Source organism: Medicago truncatula, chromosome 2, assembly GCF_003473485.1.
Source record: "Medicago truncatula cultivar Jemalong A17 chromosome 2, MtrunA17r5.0-ANR, whole genome shotgun sequence".
Taxonomy (NCBI): domain Eukaryota; kingdom Viridiplantae; phylum Streptophyta; class Magnoliopsida; order Fabales; family Fabaceae; genus Medicago; species Medicago truncatula.
Window position 1 is genome coordinate 29244942 of NC_053043.1, and position 6000 is coordinate 29250941.

General features: G+C 38.8%; 1 non-coding gene across 1 annotated transcript; it reads right to left on the bottom strand.

Moving 5' to 3' along the window:
* Positions 1 to 3374: 3374 nt before the first annotated feature.
* Positions 3375 to 3481, bottom strand: LOC120578769 (small nucleolar RNA R71). Its single transcript, XR_005644580.1, has one exon. It is a non-coding gene; the product is annotated as a small nucleolar RNA R71 (small nucleolar RNA).
* Positions 3482 to 6000: the final 2519 nt, after the last annotated feature.

Sequence of the window (6000 nt, forward strand, 5' to 3'; positions counted from 1 at the left end):
GAATTCAATTAACTTTTAATAATGATTGGATGAAAGTTTCGAAGGTTAAAAGTTTGGATTTTTAATTATAAGAAAATAAAAGAAAAGATAAAAGCCTTGGAATCATTGGTTCATCCTAATGACAAGTCCTTCACAAACCAAACTAATAAACTTATAACCTTATGTTAGACCTAATTTCTCAAGACAGTTTCTCTTTTGTTCCTCTAGCAACCAAGCCTATTTCGCTGACTTGCTTACTATTAGATTTTGGTTCCTCTAACAACCAAGCCTATTTCGCTGACTTGATCATTATTAGTTCCCTTGAAGATCGAAACTATATGTCTCAAAGATTGTAAAGACTATTTCGCTGCCTTTACAATCTTTGTCTAAATTCACTTGTTCGAATATCAAAGCTCCACTTTCGTTTTATGAATTGATATTTGAGATGATGGATAAACAATTATCAAACCCTCCACTTTCGTTTCCAAAGTTTGATAATGGTTGATCCATGTTAAAGCGGTGAATTTAGATAAGGAATTAGGGTTACATAAGATTAAGGTTTAAAGGTTGGTTTGATTAGGATTATGTCATTAGACTTATCCAACAATCCCAAGACAAGAGAAGTCTACTCACTGACGTTCATTGTAGACAAGGAGAAGAAGAGAGAAAGCATAAAAGTAAATAACAAGAAAGTAAAATGAACATTTATTAGAAAGACAATTGTCACATATTGTATTCCAAGAAAAGATGATTATTTGTGATGGATGGCTACTCTATTTATAGCATACATTTGACTTAAAATCTAAGCAATTACATTCGGGCTAAAAATAGAGTAGCTTAAAATCTAAGCAAAAGCAGCAAAAGACACTCTGGAGGGTGGCACGGCCGTGCCAATGCTAGCACGGGCCGTGCCAAGCTTCTGACTTTAAGGGAGACATATTTTGTCTTCCAATCTTTGTATTTTCGTACCGAATCAGCTCCAAGTCCTTTTCTTTTGCTCCAAGACTCAATCCATCCAATATTCATTCCTGAAATATAATAAAATGCAATTTGTAGTAAACTATCTTAAAAAGGAAATAATATTAATATAAAATAAACTAAAATCTAATTAAAACTAAACTAAATAATATCTAGAAATAGGTAATAAATGACTCATCAAACTCCCCCACACTTGAATCTTTGCTTGTCCTCAAGCAAAAGGCATAGACATGGCAGCAACAAAAGGATTAATATATGACAATTTAAATAAAAGCTTATGTCTCCCTCGAGGTCTCATTTCAATGTACACTAATCACAACTTCAAGTATTCCTTGTAAACTTATTCAACCCAACAACAAATCTCAAGTGAGTGTGTGTGTGTAGTCCAACCCTTTTCTTGCTCCTGTATAAGATAGATATTATGAGGAACAGGTTCTAACCTTAACACTAAAATGACCGAGAAAAATCTTTTCTTCATTTCATATAAGAGAGGTGGGAGAGTTAAGATAGATTTGATGAATTTATACATTTGGGGGCTTGTAGATGCCTAGGGGCTATCATTTCACATTGGAAGTCCGTGAGGGGGTTGATGAGTCATTTATATGCTATTTTAATATGCTTTTTAGTTTAGTTTTATTTAGATTTTATATTATTTTATATTAGTATTATTTCCTTTTTAGGATAGTTTACTTTAAATTGCAATTTATTATATTTCAGGGAAGAATATTGGATGGATTGAGTCTTGGAGCAAAAGAAAGGGATTTGGAGCAAATTGGACACGAAAATACGAAGATTGGGAAACAAAATATATCTCCCACAAGTCAGAAGCCTGGCACGGCCCGTGCTAGCCTTGGCACGGCCGTGCCACCCTCCAGAGACCTTTTGCTGCTTTTGCTTGGACTCCAAGCTATTCTATTTTGGCGCACAATCTACTGAGGAATATTCTTGGAATATACTTGCTTAGATTTTAAGTCAATTGTGTACTATAAATAGAGTAGCTAGCCATCACAAATAATCATCTTTACTAGGAATACAATAAGTGACAATTGCTTTTCTAAATAAAGTTCTTTTCCTTTCCTTTATTTTCCTGTCTTTTACTTTCATGCTTTCTCTCTTCTCCCCCATGTCTACGATGAACATGAGTGAGTAGACTTCTTCTTGTCTTGGGATTGTTGGATAAGTCTAAATGACATAATCCTAATCAAACCAAGCCCTAAGCCTTAATCTTATGTAACCCTAGTTTCTTATCTGAATTCACCGTCTTAACATGGATTAACCATTATCAAACTGTGGAAACGAAAGTGGAGGGTTTGATAATTGTTCGTCCATTATTCCAAATATCAATTCATAAAACGAAAGTGGAGCTTTGATATTCGAACAAGTGAATTCAGACAAGGATTGCAAAGTCAGCGAAATAGGCTTTGCAATCTTTGAGACATATAGTTTCGATCTTCAAGGGAACTAATAACAATCAAGTCAGCGAAATAGGCTTGGTTGTTAGAGGAACCAAAATCCAATAGTAATCAAGTCAGCGAAATAGGCTTGGTTGCTAGAGGAACTTAAGAGAAACTGTCTTGAGAAATTAGGTCTAACATAACATTATAAGCTTATGGTTTTGGTTTGAGAAGGACTTGTTATTTAAATGAAACCAACGATCCCAAGGCTCTTTTATTATATTGCTTTTTAACCATTTAAAAACCCCCAACTTACAATTCTCTTCTCTCTTCTAATCATCTCTAAAGGTTAATCAAATTGAACTACTCCCTGTCGGAACGATACTCTTTTATACTACTTCGGTAAGACCGTGCACTTGCGGTTTTATCTCATCAAGTTTTTGGCGCCGCTGCTGGGGAGTAAACTAATTTGATTAACTCTTTCCTTGTGATTAGAACTCTCTTCTCTTCCTCTTTTCTTCTACTTCTTTCTTTTGTTTTACCACTAACTTCTTGGGTTCTCGGTTTCTTATGCGAAGAAGTAAAAGTCTCGGAGAATTTATTCCTGAGATCGAAAGATTTTTGCATAAGAAAAAGAGAGAGGCACAAAATAATACTGCTATGGCTGAACGCACTCTCAAAGAGTATGCTACTCCTTCAACGGAAGAGCCACAAGCTATTATCGTGTACCCAACGGTTGCGGGTAATAACTTCGAGATCAAGCCTGCACTACTCAATTTAGTGCAGCAAAACCAGTTTTCTGGATCACCCACTGAAGATCCAAATCTCCATATTTCTTCCTTCCTTAGACTCAGTGGCACCATAAAAGAGAACCAAGAAGCCGTAAGACTTCATCTCTTTCCCTTTTCCTTAAGGGATAGAGCTAGCGCTTGGTTCCATTCCCTAGAAGTCGGTTCCATTACTTCATGGGACGATATGAGGCGAGCATTCCTCGCCCGATTTTCCCCCCCATCTAAAACAGCTAAGCTTAGAGACCAAATTACGCGTTTCAATCAAAAAGATGGGGAGTCTCTCTATGAGACGTGGGAGCGTTTCAAGGAAATGCTTAGACTTTGTCCCCACCATGGCCTAGAGAAGTGGCTTATAGTCCACACATTTTATAATGGCTTGTCATATACCACTAAAATGTCTGTTGATGCAGCTGCAGGTGGAGCTCTAATGAACAAAAACTACACGGAGGCTTATGCTTTGATTGAGGACATGGCTCAAAATCACTATCAATGAACCAACGAAAGAGCCGTCACCACTCCTACTCCCTCTAAGAAAGAGGCAGGTATACACGAAGTCTCTGAATATAACCACCTTGCTGCTAAGGTCTAGGCATTAACACAAAAAATTGAAAAACTTAATGTTAATGCTGCCCAACCTTCCCATGCATCCCCTACTTGTGAAGTCTGTGGTATAACTGGTCATACAAGTGTTGATTGTCAGTTAGGTAGTGCTGCCAATATTGAGCAACTGAATTACGCTCAATACAACCAAGGAATGAGGCCAAATCAAAATTTTTACAAAAATCCTCAAGGTTCCTATGGGCAAACAGCACCACCTGGCTATACAAACAACCAGAGAGTAGCTCAGAAATCTAGTTTGGAAATACTGTTGGAAAATTGCATGATGAATCAAAATAAACAACTTCAGGAGTTAAAAAACCAAACAGGATCTCTGAACGACTCTCTCTCCAAGCTCAATACCAAGGTTGATTCCATCGCCACACACACCAAAATGCTTGAGACCCAAATCTCCCAAGTGGCCCAACAAGTGGCCATCTCTTCTCAAACACCAGGAGTCTTTCCTGGTCAAACTGAAACAAACCCCAAAGCCCATGTCAATGCCATTTCTCTTGGGGGCAATAAGTTAGAAGAGACCATTACCAAAGCCAAAGGTGTCAAGGGAGAGAGTGTTAAGCTTCTAGGTGAGAAGGATGCGATAAAGACACCGCTTGATAAGAACAAGGCCCTTAACCCATTGAGGCTCACTAAGCTCAACTTGGAGGCCCAATTTGCTAAATTCTTCAACATACTTAAAAGGATTTGCATTAAGATTCCCTTTGCTGAAGCCTTGTCTCGTATGCCTCTATACACCAAGTTTTTAAAAGAAATTTTTTCAAAGAAAAAGGCTATGGATCACAAAGAGACAATAGCTTTAACTAGGGAAAGTAGTGCAATCGTCAAGAAGCAACCCCCGAAGCTTAGAGATCCAGGTAGTTTTGCCATCCCTTGTGTGATAGGGAAAGAAACCGTTGACAAGGCCTTGTGTGACTTAGGGGCTAGTGTAAGTTTGTTGCCCTTATCCCTCTTCAAAAGGATGGGAATAGGAGAGCTTAAACCTACCGAGATGATCTTGAAGTTAGCGGATCGTTCTACTATCCCTCTCGTTGGCTACATCGAGGACATACCCGTCAAAATAGAAGGGATATATATCCCGACTGATTTCGTGGTGGTTGACATAGAGGAGGACCATGATGTCCCTATAATCTTAGGACGACCCTTCCTAGCTACTGCAGGTGCTATAGTAGATGTTCAGAGTGGTAGGATAGTTTTTCAAGCGAGTGATGCGATGATTGGATTCGAGTTGGAAAATGTTATGAAAGGTCCCGCTCTTTATTCTTGTAACATGATTGAAGTACATAATGTGAAGGAACGTTTCCTAGCGTCAACTACACAATATGATCTCTTTGATCCTTTCTAAGGACACTTTCTTAACGTCAAGCTAATGACACTAAAAGAGCGCTTCGTGGGAGGCAACCCACACATTTAACTGCTTTCGTTTTGTTTGTTTTTGTTGTTTTTAAGTTATTTTGTAGGTAATTGTCCGAAGGTGATTCAAGAAAACGAGAAAAATTTTGAGGCCCCATGTCCAGAACCTTGGCACGGCCCGTGCTCACACTGGCACGACCGTGCCAGACCTTGCCTACCCAAAACCAGCAAAAATTCCAGAATGTTGGTACGGCCCGTGCTAAGGTTGGCACGGCCGTGCCCGACCCAGGTAGGCTATTTGCTCGTTTTTCCCTCATCTTCTTCCTTCACTCTCAAACACAAACATCTCTCTACCTTCACCTTCTCTCTAAAACCTCCATAACCATAAAACCTCAAACCTCCACACCCACCCCAAATCTCACCAATTCCCAAAATTTCTCCACCCAATCAATCACAAACACCATTCCAATCATAACCCACCATTCAAAAACCAATTTCATCCATCCAAACAACATCACCCAAATTCGTAACCCTTATAAACCTAACCCAAAAACCTAAAATTCTCCACCAATCTCATAACCCTTACCCAAACCACCACACCAAAGGCAAGGTCAAGAAAATGACTTCAAAGAGAAGTGGAAAGGAAGTTGCAAGCTCATCCGGAGGACCTCCCCCAAAGAAGAAAGCACAAGCCAAAAATCATGGCATCATCTTCCGGGACAACAAGCAACGGGATAGGTACAAACTTCTAATCTCTAAACCTCTACAACCTTGCAGGTACCTTGATAACCATGACATGAATAAGCTAGGTATTAAAGATAATGTGTTGAATCTACTAGAAAGGTTAGGATGGGTTGATATGTTGAGACCTATGCGAGGGTATGAGAATTTCA